This window comes from Pelodiscus sinensis, chromosome 18 (genome assembly GCF_052426305.1).
Source record: "Pelodiscus sinensis isolate ZL-2025 chromosome 18, ASM5242630v1, whole genome shotgun sequence".
Taxonomy (NCBI): domain Eukaryota; kingdom Metazoa; phylum Chordata; order Testudines; family Trionychidae; genus Pelodiscus; species Pelodiscus sinensis.
In genome coordinates this window covers 12,581,256-12,603,936 of record NC_143069.1, presented here as the reverse complement: position 1 = coordinate 12,603,936, position 22,681 = coordinate 12,581,256, and the positions used below count along the sequence as shown (strand labels likewise).

The 22,681-nt window shown below is 44.9% G+C and overlaps 1 pseudogene; it reads right to left on the bottom strand.

Moving 5' to 3' along the window:
• Window positions 1-3,407: 3,407 nt before the first annotated feature.
• On the bottom strand, window positions 3,408-21,916 carry LOC149523233 (uncharacterized; annotated as a pseudogene).
• Between the last annotated feature and the right edge of the window lie 765 nt (window positions 21,917-22,681).

Here is a 22,681-nt window from a genome sequence, read left to right as displayed (position 1 = left end):
ACCCCCCATGAAGAACAGGTTGAATAGAATAGTCACCAGTGGATAGACACAGAACATCACCTCCCTCAGAGAAATCATAGAATGATAGACTCACAGGGCTAGAAGAAACCTCAAGAGGCCATCGAGTCCAACCCCCTGCCCAAAGCAGGACCAACCACTACTAAATCATCCCAGCCAGGGCTTTGTCAAACTGGGACTTAAAATCTTCTAGGGATGGAGATTCTACCACTTCTCTAGGGAACCCATCCCAGTGCTTCACTATCCTCCCAGGGAAATAGTTTTTCCTAATATCCAAATAACTTCACTCTAAATTTCGCCGCTGCATCACTCTGGTTTTTGTGCCAGTCACTCATCCTGAGCCTTCATCTCCCGATGTGGGTCCAGATTCCCAGCTTATGTCAATGGCTATAATTTCACTGAAGTACACCAGCTAAGGAGCTGGCCCAGCCTGGCAAACATGCCTACTTTTACCACTGTGAAGTAGATTTCAGTGGAAATGCTTGCAGGGGAATAGCTAAGCCTGAACCTACCAGCTGCAGTGTCTGCAGGGTCAGAGGATTACATTGTACTATCCTGCAGGCAGGCACCTTGTTTAAACAGTGTCCAGATGTGTAATTACCCATGATCATTTCCCTGCATATCATATACGACATCATGCAAGTAGCCCACAGCTTATTAATATTTTCCTCTCTCAGGATGGTATCTTGGCTGAATTACTTCACCAGCATCTCAACGGCAAACATTTTTGTTTCCTTTCTGCTGAATTGAAAGTTTCTTTTTGTTTCGGGTTTTGAAAGCTGAATAATTTTTGAGATTTTAGATGGTTTTACTTCTTCCTTTTTAGCAACTGACTAAACAGAATGAATGAATGATGGCTAGTTCCTCCCTGGGGCAATCCATAGGCTCAAGGCCCAGGGCATTCTTCTGCCACAGTCCCCACCCACACACCACCCTTGCCCTGCCCCCAATCCAACCTTTCCCCCAAGTCTCATCCCTTCTCCATCCCCACCCTAACCCTGAGCCCAGGTTTCTCCAGCTTCTGTGTGTGGGGGTGGGAGGAGAGGGAGGCGACTTTTGCTCCTACTCCACGCCAAGGACCCCAGATAATCTCTCAGGCTGCCCTGGTCCCCATAAGTCCAGTCCATAGGACAGTTGAGGCAGTTGCCATAAGGCCTCCTCAAAGCATAGAGCCTGGGGTGTCCACCCTAAACCGTCCTATGAAAGGTATGGCAGTGTTCATCCCCAGTCCCCACAGGTTTTCCTTTTTTTTCCTCCATTCTAACTTTGCAAGATGTCTCCTCCTTTGGAAAAGTTACCAAGTGGTGGATTGATGGAGTTTCGTATTCCTTTTGCTTCTGTAACTTATCCAAAGTCGGTGATGTTTTGAAAACCTAAGAATGGAAAAAAATGAAAGCTTGACAAAGCCCTGGCCAAATTGATTTAATTGGAATTGGTCCTGCCTAGAGCAGGGGGCTGGACTTGATGACTTTCTGAGGTCTCTTCCAGCTCTATGATTCTATGAAAGAAATAGAAAGAAGGGAAAACCAATAATCCTGGAAAGCTTTTGTTTTATTGCATTTTGTTGGTGTAAAATAGAGAAAGACGACAAAATGAAAACCAAATTAAAATTGTAAGGTTTGGAAACTGAAATGAAACTTTGGATTCTAAACATTTTTTTAAATGACTCAAGATGAATTGAAACAAATATTTCTTTGACATGAAAAGGAATTTTTATTTTTTTTAATTCTGAAAATTTCCAGTGAAACATTTCAACTGAACATTTTTGTTTGAAATTGTTTTGTGGTAGGAAATGTTTTTTCAACCATATCTAGTCTCTGGTCTGACTTAGTCTGGAAATTCCTATTAGTCTATGAAGCAAAGACATCTGTAGTATCAACTTGGAGATTTTAAGTTTTACATCTTGTATTAACATTATTTCAAATACATTGATAGTTCTCTTTATATGTGCTACACACCATATATACATACCATTCTTTTTTTTGAAAGTACGTCTTCTATGCATATGAACCAACATGTCCTTTCCACATGAGTCTGGAATCTCACCACCATTTAAGAAATTAGACTGGTTAGATCTATGTCACTCTTTAATTCTCCATTCAATCAACAAACGGACAAGTTCTGTTGTTCTGTGTATTTCCAAGTTTCTAAAAATTTCTTCATTATCTTTGTGTCCTCTTTCCTGTGATGTGGGAGCCCAACGTGCTGAACTCAACCTTTTAAACACTTGTCTTCCAAACTCTTCCTGTAAGGGCATGTTGATTTGTGGAGGGAAAAAACGGAATCAGGTAACACAATAACAGCTGCATTTAGCATCTCATAATGAAGCCTGGACGGTATCTCGGGCACTTTATTTCTGGTGGTGAAAGATCAATTAGAGGGGCACTGGCTAGACATTCAGATCACAGCCTGAGTATGGAGGGTTACAAGAGACATTAAAACAGAGGAATGACTTATTTCATTCAGATATTTGAAATATCAGCTATATTGATTCATCTTAATTGGAACAATAAGTCACATGGTATCATTTCTGCTTCCTGATTTGGGCCCTTCTAGGCCCAAGGGGCAGTCTCCCAGGCAGTAAGTCTGTGGAGCCTATGCTAAAGGAGAAGTGGGATTTTTTGGAGGTCTGGAACACTGAAGGGATTCCTTCAAGGGACTGTTTAAAAACTGGGGTCTCACACAGACCCTGTGGATCCTTAACAGGCATAGATCAAAGTAGCCTGAGGGCTGCTCTGCCTTACACTTACCTATCACATACTGGGAAATGGGGTTTTTTTCACTGTGGAAAAATCATGGTTTTAACTTAAAATCGAACAAATGAAAAAAGACTCAATTTTTAACAATAATGGCAACATTTGTCATAAAAGAAGAAAAAAAATCCTGATTTCCCCCTCCATTTTCTGACAAATTTTGTGGCAAAACAATATGAACTGGCTGCAGAATCTTTCCAACAGGAGATGTCCTGTCCTACATTTGCTTTCCATGGGGAATGTTTCTCTACATCGTATGCCCCCTTTGCACGGGCTGTAAGTAATTAGACAAGGTGCCAGGCAGGGACTAGTATGGTTACAACCACATGCACTGGGGATTGTTGGGCTGTAACCCACATGTCTGGAAGGAGATTTTCTGGAGTTTAGGAGAATTGGTCAGGAGTGTGACAGAGCTGACTACAACTGAAATAATCCTCTTCCCCTCAAATGCCCACCTTGCTGCTGCTCACTTCCCTGCCCTGATATCAGCAAAACTCAGTATCTCAAGGTTTGACCCAGAGGGGGGAATTTCAGCCTAGATGAAGCTGAGGCATCCATAGGATTTCCTGATCAAGTTTAATTCCAAAGGGGAATGACTCACTTACCAAGCCCAGATGGAGACAGGATAGTGGCCTCTCACTGTGTGTCATGAAGTGTAGAATAAAGCGCGTTCTGCACTGATTCGGAGTTTAGCATTTCATACCCCTCACCTGCCAGCTCGTTGTCTGCTGGTTCCTTTAAATAGAACACATGCATTAACACAGAACAATTGGGGTTGCTCTATTTCTGGGAACCAGTTTGAAGGCTGATGGTTAGAGACACAGCCAAGCAGGACTTTGGATATTTATAATAATTCATGCAACTTCACCAGCCTGGTCATTGGTAGAGACACTTTTAACACTTGTGGTACTTCCCAGGCGATGCAGCTAATTAGTCCTCATGATCTTGACTTCTGCTCTAACCACATTTCCTTCCAGCGCTGAGGCAAGTACCAGGACAGTTCCGATTTCCCACCCACATTGTGTGAGCCCCAGGATCACAGCCACCAATCAGAGCAAGAGACAGAACCCAGGAGTCCAATTTCTAGTCAATCCTGCACTCCCCTCCCTGAGCCAGGAACTGTCTCTTCCTGACTTGAAGGAATATGGGTAGGAAACCCCTTTTCTAAAGACCGCTCACTACAAAGTCACCCATTGCATTGTGTGGTGCTAGGTGCTGTACAAACACACAACAGAAAAGTCCTTCTAAACAAAGGACTGGAGCTATGTTAGGTTCAAAACTCCTCAACGTTGTATAAGATGGGTAGCACTATTGGGTCAAGTCCTTTAATCAAGTAGATTTTAATTATTACATAAATGCAAATATCCCCAGTAGCTCCTCCTCATCCCAACATTAGAAATGCTCTAAGCAAGAAGTAAGAGAAACACATGGAGACAGGGCCTTTCATGGGCCATGAGGAGGATCAGGCACAGATTATCAAAAGTATTGTCAAAAATTCCTGGATCATGGAAGTGAAGAGGAGTATGGAACAGCTTCCATATACGGTGAGATTATAAAGACTGGAACTGTTCAACTTGGTCTATAAAATCATGAATGAGGTCTATAAAATCATGAATGGTGTGGAAAAGTGAACAAAGAAGTGTTGTTTACCTCTTCACGCAATATGAGAATTGATTAAATTCATAAGCAGGAAGTTTAAAACAAATACAAAGAAACATTTCTTTTTACAATGTCCAGTAAATCTCTGGAACTCAATGCTGAGAGATGTTGTGAAGGCAAAAATTATAACTGGGCTAAAAAAGAGTTAGATAAGATAGTGGAGAATAAGTCCATCAATAGCTATTAATAGAGATGGTCATAGATGGATACTGGGTGGCTGTGTCTACACTGGGCCACTTATTCCGGAAAATCAGCCGCTTTTCCGGAATAAGCTGTGAGCTGTCTACACTGGCCCTTGAATTTCCGGAAGAGCAATGATGCTCTACTGTACAAAATCAGCTGCTATTCTGGAAAAACTATTCTGCTCCCGCTCGGGCATAAGTCCTTATTCCGGAACACTGTTCCGGAAAAGGGCTAGTGTAGACAGCCCAGTAGTCTTTTCCGGAAAAAAGCCCCGATCGCGAAAATGGCGATTGGGGCTCTTTTCCGGAAAAGCGCGTCTACATTGGCCACAGACGCTTTTCCGGAAAAAGGGCTTTTCTGGAAAAGCAGCCTGCCAATGTAGACGCTCCTTTTCTGGAAAAACTGAAAACAGAATAGTATTCCATTTTAAGCAGTTCCGGAAATTCATGCCAGTGTAGACACAGCCGGTTTGATGGACCATTGGTCTGAGACAGTCTGGATGTTCTTATGCACTTACCTTCTTCTGCAAACATCCAGCAGATGAAGCATCTGGAAAAGAACGTGGTGTTTGTAAACAATGCAATTCACCATTGTACCTGTAAGTACACAGCTTCACAAATCTATTCAGTTCCTACAATGTACAGGAGCAGGGCCATGCTTTTCAGCAGACATAAAGGGCACAATACATTTCTAAAGTTTTTTTTCAGTATTTCAATGGAAAGTTTCCTCAATAATAATTAAAGCAATGCCAACTTTGTGCTGTAAATACAGACAAGGCTGTTTGTTCATACATCAAGTCTTATTTTAGCTAGATTCAGAATCACAAAGGTTCAGATTTTTAAGTGTTCAAGTCCCATTCACTTGCCAGGGGCGTTTACCTCCCAAATCACACAGGGGCTCTTTAAAACAAAAACAAAAAGCTGATCCTTTATTTGATTCTTAAACCTATTGTGAACCCCTAGGCTGTGGGGTTTGTAAAGCCCTTAAAAGAAGCCTTGATTCAGAACCAAAACATCTCACTATGTATGGTGTGAAAGGAATCAGCATGGAAAGGCTAGTGGCTGGTGAATTAAGAGGTTGGTTGAATGCTTTGACTTCTTGTTTTCAAACTCTGCATTTAAGTGGGGGTGGTTTTTAATGACACTACCCTCATTTGTTCCTGGATAAACACTGATTTCACTAACCCTGCTCTGGATAGGTGGAAGGAGAGAGACTTGCTGATTAGACTCTCAGCACAGCTCCACCTAAAACTCCCTGTGCCTGGGAGTATCTTTATTGTAAGGTCGTTAAGGGAGTCACACGCCACTTTTGCCACATCCTAGACAAAGATGACATGGGCTGATTCTCTGCCTCTATTCTGACCCATTTGGACAGCCTCAGCAGAGCAAAGGCAGGATCTGGGTGCAGGCGCCAGGCTGAGAATTTCCCAGCAGTCGCTTTTCTGAGCAGAAGGTTAATTTCAGACCAGCCACAGCCACTGCAAGGGGGAGAACAAAAGCAGAAGAGATGGCTCTAAAAACAAAGACATTGTGGCTTTGCCACAAACCCTCAGCACAGGGTGCATGTGTAAGGGGACTGTTACCCCTTACTAAAACTGTGGGAGTTTTTGGTTTGCCAGCTCGCAGTATCTGAAGGGGAAGAGTTCATTAGACTGACTGACCCCAGAGACAATGGAAAGCAGCCAACACTCCAGCTCAGCCTGATTGACAGGTTGGACAGGCCAGTGAGGAAGGGGAGAGGCCAGGCCCCGTCCTCCCTGTGAGCTGGGATTGTTCTGGCTCTGTCTCTGAACAAACAAGCTGTGTGCAGAAGAGGTCCTGCAAAGACAGAGAGCTGAAAAGAGCAGTGCAAGCTGTATGAAGAAGTCCTGCAAAAGGAACAGAGAGCTGAGACACTGCTAAGAGGAGTGCAAGCTGTGCTGAGGGGCAGTTTTTGCAGTAGCAGAGCCAGGCATACACAATTCAAGGAGAGCAGACCCTGTGTTGAGCAGCAGACTGGCAGGGCTCAGAGAGCAAAAAGGAACAGAGAAGCAACACAAGGAGCTGGAACTGGCCAAGCAGCACAGCCTGCAGCTGGATGTGGTGAGCACCTGGGACCAGCAAAGTGTGGGGAAAGGCTCTGGACTGGGAGAGAGGTCTGGCCACTTCGAGCTTGAGACTGTGTGGTCACTACCAGAGCTAGCATGTCCAGCCTGTAGCCCCCCCTGCAGCATATCCAGGGCCTCTAAGAAAGAGACTGTGGACTGTCCTTACACCCTGCAGACTGCTGTTTTGATGTCCCTGTGCTACAGAGCAGGGCTGTGTGTTCTCATTTAACCATTCTCATTTTTTTCTTATTCTTTTCTCTTTAATCCGTTGTTGTTTAATAAATTGTATTTGCTTTGAACCTTATGAAGTGATCACTGGGCCAAGAAGGCCTGCAGTGTAAAGAGAGCACCTCGGAGTGGGGACACCCTAACTCCTGCCCCTAGTGACTACAAGGTCGGGGATTAAGCCCCAGGAAACCTGGGCCCAGCCTTGTTGGGGTTTCAAGGGCTCTGCTACTCAGGAGAATGGAGGGGGAGCCCTCAGGATCAGGGAGCCATGGGGTAAAGGAAGTGGGAGCGGGGACTCAGATCCTTTCGCTGGTTCATTTCACCGGGGTGTATAGAAGCCAGGAAAGTTCTCCACAATAGCGGGACCATTCCCCCGCTAACACATGCTGCTTTGTGGGTTTCCCCCCGCTTCAGGGAAGTAATCTGTGGTTGCCGGGGTAGGGTACTTCCCCATGTGTGCTGCCTCAGCTGTGCTGGCCGGGGGTGGGGGCGGTGAGCCAAGGAGATGGCTCCACCAACTCCTGGACTATGCCTTGCCCATTTCCTGGACAGACCTCCATGCAGGAGGAAAAGTAGCAGCTGCTCTGTCCAGGGGATGCTGGGAGAACACACAGCAGAGTCAGGGATGCTTTAGATCTCATCCCTTCCCTGCCTGGGCATGGCACACAGAGATGTGCTATCACAGAACTACCCTGATAATTCCAGCATCAAACAAGACAAGCTAAACCCCACTGCTGGCAGCGACGTGTTGGACTGTGGTGCAGGGAAACGGGGTGGGGGATGGGAGAAAGGGAGTTTCAGCCAAGTGGTATTTCAGAAAATTCAGATAAAGCAAATGTATAGGCCCCGGTCTCCTGCTGGTGTAAACTGGTGTCGCTCCATTGGAATCAATGGGTCAGATCCACAGATGGTCCTGCTTTCGGCAGGGGGTTGGACTCAACGACCTCCTGAGGTCTCTTCCAGCCCTGGGATTCTACGATTCTATGGTGTATATCAGCCCTGCTTCCCTGGAGTCAATGGCTCTAGGCTGATTCACTCTCGGTGTCCCTTTGGCAGGAATAACTAGACATGGTCCAATGTCACTAATGACAGGACAAAGTGAGTCAGGCTGGGAGACAAGATTATCCTCAGTGCAAATGACCCAGCTGGAATTGTAAAGAGTCTTCAGTAGTTAAAGCCATTCCTGGTGGAACTTCGACTCTTCAGGGCCTAAAACCTTTGTGAAGATGAAGGTTCTGAAATCAGCAGCTAAATAGTTGTAAACACCTGGGCCTCTGAGCCTTATGCTCCTTGGATGATCCCAGTCTAGGGTTTCAGTGTGATGCGCTGTGGGTTACTTACTGAGCTGAGATGCAGAGGCAGCTGGTTTTCTCTTCTGTTCCAGATGGAGGGTAGAATAAGGAGTGATCTCCAAGGCTCTGATGTTTAGTGATTCATAGTCCTGTGTATTCTTCTCTTTGCCTTTGGATCCCTGGAAATAAAAAGTGTGAATATTAACACAAAGCAAAGGGGCTGGCATCTTTCTGAGAAAACTGAGATTTCATGATAGACCGCAGCAATCCCGCAAAGAGACCAAACATAATTCATCATTGATAAACACAACTTTCCAAACTGGTCTAATAAATAACACACTGATTGTACAGGACTGCGGGGCAAATCGTATCTGCCCAGTGCATGTTTGGCATTCCTTTCTGTGCTTGGCAGAACGCTGATACACTATTGTTGTCAATTACAAATTGACTTCATATTCCAGAACATTCAGGAAATTTGGCAAAGGCAGTCTTTGGGGTGCTGGCAAGGGCCATCAAGTTTTGGGGTTTGGCTTTCAAGCTGCACAGATGGTGACCCATGTCACTGGTAGGTTAAATCCACAGACTTCCTATGTGACCAGGGTCTGCCCCGGTGTGCCTAAACCTCTGACTGCCGGAGGCTTGCCTTGTCCTGTTCATTCCCTCTTCAGCTCCCAGCACTGGCCACTGTACAAATGATAAGAGACTGAGCTAGATAGATAATTGGTCTGACCAAGTATGACTGTTCTTATCTTCTTAATAGCCACTGATGGACCTGCCCTGCATGAATTTATGAAGATTTTTTTTAATCCAGTTCTATTTTTGGCCACCACCACATCCCATGGCAATGAGTTCCACAGGTTAGTTGTGTGAAAAAAGCACTTTGACTCTTTGTATTTATTCTGCTGCCTATGGATTTTGTTGGGTGATCTCCAGTTTTTATATTGTATTGAAGGGTGCATAACACTTCTCTGTTCTTTTTATCCTTTACTGTTTATCATTCTATCAGAGGGGTAGCCATGCTAGTCTGAATCTGCAAAAGCGGCGAGTCGTCCTGTGGCATCTTATAGACTAACTGAAGTGTTGGAGCATAAGCTTTTGTGGGCAAAGACCCACTTCATCAGATGCACGAAAGCTTATGCTCCAACACTTCAGTTAGTCTATAAGGTGCCACAGGACGACTCGCAGCTTTTGTTTATCATTCTGTAGACATCTATGCTATTCCCACTCTTTGTTGTCTCTTTTTACTTACTGTGTAATGGGAACCTCCAGCAGATGAGGCATCTGAAACATAAATACCACAATTATGGCCAGTTTTAATAATTTTGGGGGGGATCTCATAGCATCTGAATTTGAAACCTCTCTTCAATCCCTGTCATGATGAAGGGTTCTGACCGCATGGGGATATTTCTAAAAATGGCTTGTCAGACCTTTACGCTCTGAGAGGAATAAATAGCCATTCATCTACTACTTGACGGCTACGTCTAGACTGGCCCCAAATTCCGGAAAAGGGATGCAAAGCAGGTAAGTCAGCATAGGAAAATCCGCGGGGGTTTTAAATATCCCCAGCGGATTTAAATAAACATGTCCGCCGCTTTTTTTCCGGCTTGGGGAAAAGCCAGAAAAAAAGCATCTAGACTTTCAAGTAGGAATAAGAGATCCTCCGGAAAAGGGCTTTATTCCGGAGGATCGCGCCAGTCTAGACGCTTTTTTTCCGGCTTTTCCCCAAGCCGGAAAAAAAGCGGCGGACATGTTTATTTAAATCCGCGGGGGATATTTAAATCCCCCGCGGATTTCCCTATGCTGACTTACCTGCTTTGCATCCCTTTTCTGGAATTTGGGGCCAGTCTAGACGTAGCCGACGTGTTTACATGAGAGAGGTGATCGGGGTCACTTTGGGATCTTTACTACCAGGGCATCCACTGCAAGAAAAATGGAACCTGGGATTATGCATTTGGATTTGGGTCGTGGTGAATTCTCCATCACTGGCTATTTTAAAGTCAAGATTTGATTCCCTCCCCCATGATCCTAGGAATTACTTCAGGGCTTGTCTCTGGCCTGTGCCACACAGGAGATCTGAACAGATGATCACAGCGGTCCCTTCTGGTCTAGGAATGGATGGATCTATGGCTCATGGCAGTGGACGAGAAGAAGCCTACGTAATGGGTTGCTGCACCATCTGCTTTTCAGCAGAAATACATCCTCCAGATCCTGCTCCTACATTTGCATCAGACCATGACTTGCAGTGTATATTCACCCTCCTGCCTGTGGTTAGAAATGTGTTGATGATGAGAAAGTCAGTTGATGCTGCAGGCTGATACTACAGCAAGGCTGGGCAATAATTTTCTCAAGGGGGCCACTTAATTAATTTTGGTGGGTAATTATGGGCTGGCTCCCAGAAGGGGCGGGGCCTGGGGCAGAAGGGGCGGGGCTGGGGACTAGCCTCACCACAGAGTTGTCTGGGGCCAAAGGTTTTGAAGTAAAAACACTGCAAAGGGCTCGCAGCTCCTGGCCCTGCCACTACCATGTTGCCTGGCAGCCATTTGGTTTTGCTGTGTCTATTTAAAAGGCTAGCAGCTCTGGCCCCTGCCAGGGTAGTGCCACAACTATGAGCTGGGAGCCATTTAAATAGGATCCTGCTGCCTGAGCCACTGCCTGGAAATTGGTGGCACAGTCAGCAGGATACAAATAGAAAGTGGCCCCGCACTGCAGTGTCCTGGGCCTATGAATTAATTAATGCACTGCCCTCATGTACCCTGTGCTTTGCAAATTCAAGTATTTGAAAATTCCATCCGTAGTTCAAAGAAGTAAGATGATAATAGGCTTGAACTTCATACCAACTAGCTTCCCAGCTGCAGTTTTGTCCGTGCTCCCCTCTGCATTTTGCTCCCTATGGAAAATTAGAGAAATATGATGTGAGTGAGTGTGGAAAGTCACCTGTACTTACTGTGTTAAAACAAGAGAGTTCTGGGCTAACATCACATCCACCCACCTGATGTTCAGGCTTAGCAAATGTGATTATGTCTCTGTCTCCTGGCTGGTAACAGCAATTACAGTAGCTCGTTAGTGATGGTTTTTCCTCTAGCTTAAATGGAGAGGAGTACTCCACCGGCACTACAAGGTGTATATCCATGTGTCTACAGTAGGTCACACAAACATCTCTGATTTTTGGTGGAGGATGGCTCTGGAATCCAAACCCAAGCCTGGACCTCAGTTTTACAAACAGCTCATATCTATTTCACATCTCAAAGCAAGAGTCTAGACTCAAACAAATCCAGAATTTGGGATGATCCAGATCTGAATTTTGAGGTCTGGGCCTATTTATCTTTTAAATCTTCAGTGGAAGATTTAAAATTGTGAAAAAAAATCTCAGGAAGTGACTCCACTTCCTTTGTTGTCTCCTACTGAATTTCAGAGTCATCCCTTGTACCAGCTGGACCATGACACAGCATGCAGGGCTTCCTTCTCCCCGAATTACCAGTGGGACTGAAAGTGCCTGGCACAGGCAGTTTTTAGGCTCATCTATCATCTGGAAACCCTAGAAATTTTGCTTTACAAAGAATGTCAACCTCATAACCCCCACTATATTGATGGGGAAACTGAGGCACAGAGAAGGAAAATTTCTCACCCATGATCACCCAGCAGCAGAATAAAGAACAGACCCTCTGGCTATGTCTACATTGCAACTTGCAGGCAGAGGGTATGCTAATGAAGTGCTCATTAGCATTTGTTGTGCTGTCATTTGAATATATATCTCTGCCGATGATTTTTGTGCAAGAGATTTTTGGGCAAAAACAAGCAGTGTAGATGGTCTGTTTTGCACAAAAAATCCTTTTGTGCAAGATCCTGTATACCTACTTTTTTGAGGCATCTTAAACAAAAGGTTTTTTTCTTTTACAAAATGGACCCATATATACTGCTTGTTTTGCCAAAAAATCCTCTTGTGCAAAAAGCATCAATTAATTTTTTAAAAAATTAAATTAATGGAGATTGCTTATCTCCTAGAACTGGAAGGGACCTTGAAAGGTCATTGAGTCCAGTCCCCTGCCTTCACAGCAGGACCAAGTACCATCCCTGACAATCAGAGATATGCAAATGACAGCATGATAAATGCTAATGAGCTCTTCATTTGCATACTCTGCCAGCAAAAGCCTGCAGTGCTTTTGTACCCTCAGTGCTTTTGTACCCACTAGCATCTTCCTCCTTCAGGGCAGGATAATTCTAAGTCAAATACTATATTCCTATAGTCATTCATGTTAAAATTCGACACTTTCCAAAAAGGACTCAACAAACATTTGAACTATCTCACCCATTACCAAGATAGTTTCCCCAATTATCACCTCTAATACCATTAACTCACAAACATCCCACTCTCCCTACCTCTAATATCATCAATTCACAGACACTTACCTTCCTTCCTCCCCCCCCCCCCCTGCATCCCCCTCCTGTTCTGCAATGTGATTTGTCCTTTTCATATTTGTTCATTTTTTTTAATTGTATCCTTTGGTATATATGGTTGTGACTACTTTCTTCCACTATTTGATCTGAGGAAGTGGGTCTGGCCCACGAAAGCTCTTCATCTAATAAACCATCTTGTTAGTCTTTAAAGTACTACATTGTCCTGCATTTTATATTCCTAAAGCTACTCTGAGGTAGTATCCTCTTACCTTTGGTTTTTACATTGACATGGAGCTGAAAAGACAGAGAAATGTTAGTGAAACCTTCTAAATGACTCATCACAACATTAGTAAAGAAAAAAGGGAGCATAAAGCAAACTAGTTATGGGGTAAGGAGAAAGGGTTTGGAGTTGTGACTTGAACTGGATTTAGGGTAGGACTAAGGGTGCATGTTTCAGGTCACACCAGGCATCAATGTTGTGATTTTGCAGTTCTAAAATGTCACTGGTCATTCTCACAAAAAATTGGCCTCAAATAGCACAAATCTCAAAAAAGCACTTGGTCTTATGAAATTTCTGATCTCTCAGGACAAATCAAAGGGAGATTGCCCTTCTGGTTAGGTCCGTTACTCAAATCAAAGCTGTAAGGACAGGTTCCAAGTTGGCAATTTGTGAGTAAGCTAGTTCACTTCATTGTTCCTATTTATGTAGATTACAGCTGGTCAGAATTGAACCCCTTTCTGACATTCAGCTTTATTCATAAGAGATAAACAAAACCCAACCCAAGCCACAACCCAAGCTTGTTTGCTCCCAAGACTCCTCCACAAGGACCACTCAGCTCGCACCCTAGATCATCTCTTTATAAAGCCTCTCACACTTCTGTTCTAGTCAGGTGGGATAAAAAGCTCCCCTTGACTGAATTACAGAGATACACTCAATGTTTTCTAGCAGAATTTTCACCTGGAATGTTCTGGAAAACACTGCCAGATTGTTACAGGATCCAGAGCCAAACCCCTGAATTTGAGCTGGATTCACATTTGAGGTTCTGATTTTGGCCTATCCCTAAAAGAAATGTGATGCAAATGTCTACCAGTGATTCTATCCTGGCTCCCTGTCCTTGTCCGAGAACATTATGGAAGGGGATGTCTTCTAAGTTTGTCTTATCTACTTTCTAATAGATATAGTTGTGTACATACCTTTCCTTATTACTAGATACAGTACCAAACACAGACACAAGGTGACAGGAATTGTAATTCCAAGTATCATTTGCAGTCCTAGAAAACCAAAGTAACACAAATATTGACAGAACACAATAACATTAGACAAGAAAGAAAATAAAAGGAAACTTGGTTTATATTGATGACCAGCCCTTTGACAACCAGATAAAAAACAAGCATCAGATGTTACAGAGGCACTCACTGAATGGCACAATGAATTTTTAGAGCTGTTCAGAAACCAAATTTTCCATTCTGTTGGAAATTCTATCATTTCAAAATTTGTCTTCATCCCAATTGGAACAAAAAGTCACACATTTTACATTTCCCTCAAAAGGAAAATTGTTTTTAAAAAAAAGTATTCTAAACTAGTGAAATTTTTGTTTTGATAAATTTAAATCATGTTCTTTTTGTTAAGGTAAAAGATTTCATCTTGAGATGGTTGAATCATTGTATCAAATAATAAGTTTAGTATTAATACAAATTATATACATAAAACATGTATCAATATCATTCATACTTTTAATATACTATTCATAAAATTAATATAATATGGAAGTCAAAAAGATTCATCTGACCTTTTTTTCTCTAAAAATCTCATCAGAACTGACACTTTCTCTTGAAACATTTTGATTTTGACAAGTTTGCAGTTTTCAATGAAAAACAGTTCTGTATTTTTGGTTTGTTTTGTTTTAACCAGCTCTATTTACTTTCATGACCTCATGGGCAAGTAACCTGAAATATGGGACCCTCATTTACAGACGGCTGGGTTGAGAAAACCAATCTGACCTTTCCATCAATAGTACTAGAAGGACAGTGACTTACTGTTGTTTTCAACTTAGTCTGCACAAATCAAGGAGATAACCCTAGTGAGAACTGCTACTATGTCTGGGCCTGGTGCTAACAGACACTTAGCAGAAGTGGATGTTTTCATTGTTACCTGGCAATGTTAGCTGGGAGGTCTAAGGAGAGTTCAGAAGCTGGTGACCCGTGTGTGAATGTCTTGGGTGTAGGAATGCTTTGCCTGCCCTTGTTGAGTGGACATCACCAAGTCAGTGCAGTGTTGTCCAGGTGTCTCTTATCTGGAAGTTTATCTATGTATATTCTGGGCCTACTTCTGTGCCGGCTCAGATCCTGCAGAGGATCTTAGCATTGGAAGCTCTGCTTGGGACAAGGCAGCACAAATTGGCCTCAAGGTTCTTTATTCTGTTTCAGAGTGACCCAAGAAAGCTCTGACTCAGCCTTCCCCTCCGGGCTCCTGCAGGCAGAAGAGCCATGGAGCACCCTGGTAGAAGCTGGGAGTCGGAGAAACACCGTCTGCTCTCCCTTGAGGTGTATCCTGCTAAGGAACGAACAGCCTCACTGTGGGAATAGTGTTAACTGGATGGAGGCTGTTCAGTGGAACACAGGTGAAGACGTCCTGTATCAGGTCTTCAAGAAGGGAGCTGAGCGATAGGAAAAGGGTACTGGAGAAATCTCCTAATTCATGAGTGAATCAGATGTTTTACCATGGGAAGAGGTCGTCTCTGGATCCTGGCTGCTGGAATTGGTGGATTTCTCTGTGTAAAAATTACAAGAGCAGGAAATGTTAAAGCAAAAGCAGGTTTCCCCTTAGATTTGCTAACATTAAGGCAGTCTCTTCTTTCCCTTGCTGGAGAAGAGGGTCTCATACCATTGTTTTGAAATGTGAAGGGTCCCTCAGAGTTAAGCATGGCAGCACAGGCTTTGTATAGTTTATAATTTTATCAGACAATATTCACATTTATTTTGAAGCTTTTTTTGTTCTTACCAATTTAAATTTTCACAGTTGTACAACATGATGGGTGTTCAGTTTTCATTTCTATTTTTATGAATTTAAATTTTCATGATTACAATCAATTATTGAGGGGCAATTTGAACCTACATGGCTTGAATCTACATGGCCATTGCCTTAAACACAGAACCATGCCTCAGCCAGAAGAAATCCTAGTGGGTATTTAAAAAAAAAAAAAAAAGCAAAATACAACCATTGGAAAAATCATTCAACAAATATTATTCAAACAACTCTGTAGTTTCCATCCCTTCCCCCCGAGGCACCCAGCACTGGCTATTACTAAAGAGGAGATCCTAGAGAACGGGGACATTTGAGCCTCCCACCCTGCAAAGTAGCTGAGTGAAAAGTGAGAAATACTCTTTGTCAGACACTCCCGTTCAATCTCATGGCAATTAAGGGCTCTGTGTATTGCACCAGCCATGCTGAGCTGCTCTGAGGAACAGATACTCTCTTTGCTTCTATTCTGAAACTTTTATGGACCAACACTTCAATGCCATGTCTCCATTGACAGAGACACTTGCTGGAGCAAGGGTTGCAGGTATAGGCCCCCTGTATGCTTCTAAACAAAACACTAAACAAAAGGAGCATTTTTATCCTCTGAGACAAGGAGGCCTCCTCACCTGTGACACGCAGGTAGCGGGCGATGCTGAGGTTTGAATTCTGCACTTGTTTATGGCGGCCTTTGTGTTGATACCCACAGGAAAAGTTGCCTGAACTCTGCTCAGTCACATGATAGGAGAAGTCAAAGGAAAATTTCCCTGGCATGGCTGGTTTCCTAGTTATTTCTTTGCCATCCTTGCAAAGGAAAGCGAAGCTCACGACGGACTCCGTGGGGATGACACACCGATAAAGAAGAGTGTCACCCACATAAGCGGATGACTTGCTCAGAAATAGCTCAGGAGCAGGGAGATCCCCTGGAAAAACAGAGACCATAAAACATGCAACATGAGCGATTTCCCTTTCTTATTAGGGACGTGATCCACCATCTGAGGAAAAGAAAGGGCTCAGCCCAACTTGGGGCCTGCATTGGACCTGATTTTCAAAAGTCCTGAGTATGCTGGGCTTGAAATGAAATCCTGAGGATTTTTGCTTTGGGGGGGTCAAATTGAAATATGGGGGGGGGGGAGATTAATTGGATCAGAAGCTGATTTTTTCTCTTTTAATCAATCAATCAATCAATCAAGTTTGTTTGTTTGATTAACAAACACCCCCCCTCCCTTCACACTCACAACCAAAAAAACCCAAATTCCTTTTGGGTCAAATGAAACTTTTTTCTTTTCATTTTTCATTTTGTGGGGAGGGAAGTATTTTTCAATTTCTTCCACTTTTTCCTTAAACTAGCTGACTTTTGAAACAAAATGCTATTTCAAAATACAAAGACGACACAAACCATTCAGCTTTTTATATTTTTTTCATTTTTATTTCAGCTAAAAGTATTCACTGAGTTCAACTCAAAATTACAGTTTCCATACTCCAGTGAATTGGCTCTTCACTGAAACAAATTCACCCGATTCTATGCAGAACCTTGAATAATAAACCTCTGCAAAGCTCATGGACTTCATTTGTCATTTTAAAAAAGCATAGTTTAATTAGTGTGAAGATCAGAAAAGGGGCTTTCACACTACTGTGAGCATGGTATAGTAATCTATATAGATTGGACTGGAATAGAATAGCTGTTCAAGACTGCACAACTGCCAATGTGAAATTTGCAAAGTTTGAGTTTCTTTTTCATTGTGATTTTCAGGGATAAACCAATTATAGAGTTTAAATCCACAGTGGCTCACCTTATACAGCTATTTCCACAAATACAATGTAGGTATGAAGCTCTATCAGATCACAAAGGTGGCTTTTTAAAATAACTTCTCTTAGAGTTAAACTATGACCCACAATGCCAGGTATGGAGAAGCAGGGCCAGTGGATGTTACTGGGCCACTCAGCCACTCAATAATTACATGGGTGCAACTATGGCTAGAAAAGATGGCACCAATACAAGAAGCAGCCCTGCTTTCAAAGCAAACTCAAGTCAGTGCTCACCTGCTGAGGAAATGCAGTTCAAGGCCAGCTGCTGCTGGGATGTAAAACTCAGAGCTTTGGGAGAAGAAAAATACAAGTATTTTAAGGGAAAAAAAACCTTTTTTTTTCATTTTATGTGAAAATGATTGATAGCGGTAGAATTTCCATGAGATGCCAATGCAGTTAGGACTGTGCGTGAGGTTGGAGAATTTTTGCTTTGGTATTCCAGGCACTGTCTCCACGGGGACAAGTACTTTGACACCACAGGAAGGCTTGTATGTTCTGGTGCCTGCAGATGCTTTAACCACAGGAAAGAAGGTTAGACAGGTCAAAGAGTAGGTGTCCTATTTCACAGCACACAGAGGGAGAAATTATTGCTTAAAATTGAGAATCTTAACAGACAAGAACCAAAACCAGAGAACGAGAGAAAGCAGGCTGCTCCCTGAGGCAAAAAGGCCTCACCCTGCCTTGCTGTGACTGTCTCATTGCAACCTGATAGCTCTTCGGCCCAGACTGCACATTTCCCACACAGCACCCTATTTACAAGCAGGCCCAGAAAACCCTTTGAAATTTGAAATGACCGTCCCAATTTTTAGCAGAATTTCCAATACCAGATGAAAAGCAACACACTGCTCCTTCACCTGGGTGGTTGAATAAGAAGCCAACAAGGTATTCTTGTAAAAGCCTTAAGCTATCGAAATCCAAGGGAGTCATTTTTGCACCCACCATGGTAGAAAACATGGGCAGGACATTGTTCATGCCTTAATGGCGCACAAGAATTTCCGAGACAAACTCTCTGTGCTCTGTCTATGACAGGAGAATTTTACTTGTACTTTTCTTAAGAGGGAAACAAAGCCCAGTACTCACAGACAAGCCCCAGGCACAGTGTGAGAATCATTGGGAGATCAGCCTTCCTTCAATTGCCTGTAAATTCTGCAGCAGCTTCTGCTCTCCCAAGAATAAAGGGATCTTCCCTGAATCTCCTTAGGTCTTAGACAAAGCTCTAGCTCTGTTCTCCAGTCTCTACTCTGCCAGATGCTTCTCACGGCCTCGGAGCAGAAGTGTCTTGGTGCGGTGGGTCAACCCTCTCGTCTGCAGGATTGAGGCCAATGGGAAGCCACAGCTGGTCACTGCTGTGTTCTGCTCTGCTCCTTGAGGCTTAGAGGCTTTCTCCAGTGACCTTTCTCTTCTGCTTCTTGGATTTAGGTGGGCAACTTGCAGTTGCCCTGTGTCTGGTGCTTTATTTACATCATGCTACACACTCACTTTGTGCTGGTGCAAATGAGGGCACAAAGACCAGGGCATTATAAAACCTAGCTCTCCATTCCCAGCCCAACTCTGCTCATTCTGGTCTTGGTTAAGGGGAAGCTGCGGTCTCCTGCTGCTCTGTATCCCCTTTCTCTTCCCATGGTCAAACCCGCAAACAAAAACAAGCGACAGACGGCTGTTCCCAGCTGAGTGGTTCCTCGGCGCTAAAACGGACAGAAAGCCACAGCCGCTTTTTGCTCTAGCATCTCCATTTCTTTGCTGTCTGTGTGAGCCAGAGAGAGATGCCGCAGCCTTGGGATGAGAATAGAAACTGCTTTTCATCACCAGAAACTGAAACAGGGTCAAATTCTCCCAGCACCAGATCCGGACCTTTCTTTGGTGCTGTGCCCAGGGCCTGCCAGCATGGGGCACAGCTGTCGAACTAGGAGCATCTTTTTGGTTCATATAATGACACTGTAACATTCTCACCATTCTCTTCTCATATCTGAATTACACATCTCAGCATTTGCTTCCCTTAAGTGAATGCATGTTGAACAAGGTCTTCATTGAGCGGTGCCCATCTTCACTGAGCCGTGCCCAGGGCTCCTGTTTCAGCTAATCTTGCACCCTGCAAGGATGTAAATAGCTCCAGCTGTTCTCTCCAATTTGTACTGCCTTCTTTTCCCTCCAGCTTTGCCAAGCGTGACTTCAGCATGGTATTTATTTCCCACCCCATTGCCCATTCCCTCAGTTCTGATAGGTCCTTCTGAACTTCGGTACCCTCTTCCCTGGGCTTGGTTTTTCTGAGTAGAGTCACAGAGTTCCAGGCCAGAAGTGTCCACCAGATTGTCCAGTCTGAGCTCCTGTATCTCACACCCACCAGCCCCAACCACCATCTGCACACTAAACCTGCTTACCAAATTCAGGCTAATGTATTACTGTCTGTAGGGGTATGTCTACACTACCACCCTAGTTCGAACTAGGGTGGTTAATGCAGGCATTCGAAGTTGCAAATGAAGCCCGGGATTTAAATATCCCGGGCTTCATTTGCATCTTGCCAGGCGCTGCCGTTTTTAAATCCCCGCTAGTTCGGACTCCGTGCCCACGGCTACACGCGGCACGGAGTAGGTAGTTCGAATTAGGCTTTCTAATTCTAATTACACCTTTCTAATGAGGTGTAACGGTAGTTCGAATTAGAAAGCCTAATTCGAACTACCTACTCCGTGCCGCGTGTAGCCGCGAGCATGGAGTCTGAACTACCGGGGATTTAAAAATGGCGGCGCCCAGCAAGATGCACATGAAGCCCGGGATATTTAAATCCCAGGCTTCATTTGCAACTTCGAATGCCTACATTAACCACCCTAGTTCGAACTAGGGTGGTAGTGTAGACATACTCTAGGAGACTAGTGTACCACACGCAGGAAATAGGAAGGCTAGCGGTGTAGCAGTGCCCTAGGCTGCTGCCATGGCTGAGAAGAGATTAGCTGAGAAATACAGGTTGAACCTCCGTTAACTGTGACTCCCTGGTCCGGCAACACAGATGTTCCAAGACCAGGAAGACCCAGTGGAAGGCTGGCAGCCGGGTTCCCTGCAAGTGGGCTGCTTGGCACACCACAACTCGGCTTCTAGGTACAGCCCAATGGGGCTGCTCAGAGGGGCCAGGAACCCAGCGCACTGCATAGGGGCTGCCTGGTACATCCAGGAATGCAGTGCACAGGGAACTGGTCTGCTTGGCTTAGCAGGGAAGGTGGGTGGGACTGGCAGGGCAGCAGGACTGGCAGGGGAAGGGAGCAGCCAGGAGATCAGCAGCCAGTCTAGGGCTAGGAGGCTGGTAGTAGGGGAGCCAGGTATGACCTCCCTTGGTCTGGAAAAATCCCTCCTCTGGGACTGGTCAGGTCCTGAGGGTGCTGGACCCAAGAGGTGTAATTTGTATCCAGATAATCCCAGTAAGCTGCCGTCAGTTCAAGTTGCAGAGACAGGCAAAAACAACATAAGATAAAAACCAAACAAACAATCTCTCCCATGAGGTCCCTGGTGTCTAATGCAAGTAAAATTCCTTCCCGACCCCACACATGGGGATCAGCTAGACTGGGTGGGGGGACCTCTTTTGGGCCACTGACCCACAGAAAAATCATTTGGAGGCCACACACAAGTGAGAAGCAAAAAAATCCCCCCCCCCACGGACCCTGAAGGAGAATGATGCTCCTCACATTCCCCTTGCACACCAGAACCTAGGGGAGCCCAGGCTAGTAGATTTTGTGTGCTCCAGCCCTGCAGAAGGATGGGGGAGGAGGTAGGTGGAACACCAGGGTGGGCTCCCCAATGCTGGAGGTGCCCTGAGTCTGGGGGGCTGGGTCCAGACAAGCTGGGGGCTGCATCCAGCCAGGCCTAAGGTTCCCCACCATGCTACACCTTGGCTGTGTCTAGACTGGTAAGTTTTTCCGCAAAATCAGCTGCTTTTGTGGAAAAACTTGCCAGCTGTCTACAATGGCCCCTTGAATTTCTGCAAGAACACTGACTTCCTACTGTAAGAAATCAGTGCTTCTTGCGGAAATACTATGCTGCTCCCGTTTGGGCAAAAGCCCTCATGTGCAAATCATTTGCGCAAGAGGGCCAGTGTAGACAGCACAGTACTGTTTTGCGCAAAAAAGCCCTGATGGCTAAAATGTCGAAAGCGAGTCTAGATTGGCACGGATGCTTTTCCGCAAAAAGTGCTTTTGCGGAAAAGCATCCGTGCCAATCTAGATGCTCTTTTCCGCAAATGCTTTTAACGGAAAACGTTTCCGTTAAAAGCATTTGCAGAAAATCATGCCTGTCTAGACGTAGCCCTTGGGTGTGGCAAGGTGCTATGGTCTACTTCAGAGGCTGGCAGAGAGGGAATTCCGTGAGCCTTCTAGTGGGCAGAACCAGGAAAGCCACATCCCATATGCTGGAATCAGAGGGGTGGGGCAGGAGGAGGAAGAATAAAAGTCTCACCCAGAAGGCTGCTGCTGTAGTAGGAAACCGAGGGAGCCATGGCTGCCCAGAAGACATGCTTGAGCCTCTGGAGAGCCCTGCCACTCCTGGCACCTAGGAGCTGCTGCTTCTACCTTTGGCAGTATATCCCAGGGAGATTGAGGATAACCATTGGACACAGAAATACCTGAGGGGAGAGTAGGGGAACCAGCCTGAGGACCACTGGAAACATGATCAGCATGTTGCAGGAGGATTCTGTCACTGTTAAGACCCTGAGCTGGGCTGGGCTGGGTTGGAGTCCGGTGGGCTTGAATCCCCTCTGCCCCCCCCCCCTCCATACACACTTCTGTGTTTGTAGTACTCCTCCTCCTTAGGCCAGGGGCCCTGCACTCCTCAGTCACCCATGCCTGAGCCCCATAGGCTGTATTTGGGAGCTCGCCTCTGCCTCGGCCTCGTGGGTATGTTTGAGGGATCAGCCCTGCTGGAGCCTGGGGCTGGTGCTACTGCTCTTAGCCCGGACTGCCCCACCCCGAGGGCCTGGTAATTCCCCCCTTTTCTTCGTTGTAGGAATACTCCAGCAGGCCAGACTGAGAGGATTGAGTTGGGATTGGTCCTGCCTTGGGCAGGGGGCTGGACTTGATGACTCCTGAGGTCTCTTCCAGCTCTATGGTGCTATGATTCTATGAGGGGTGGTCTCTGTCAGAGGAAGATGCAGAGGGATGGGCATGCTTGCTTACACGGGGCATTTTGTGCCATCTGCAACCTCACTGTTCACTCTTCTTTCTGAATGACTAAAGAAATTAAACAACAGAAGGACTAGTACTGA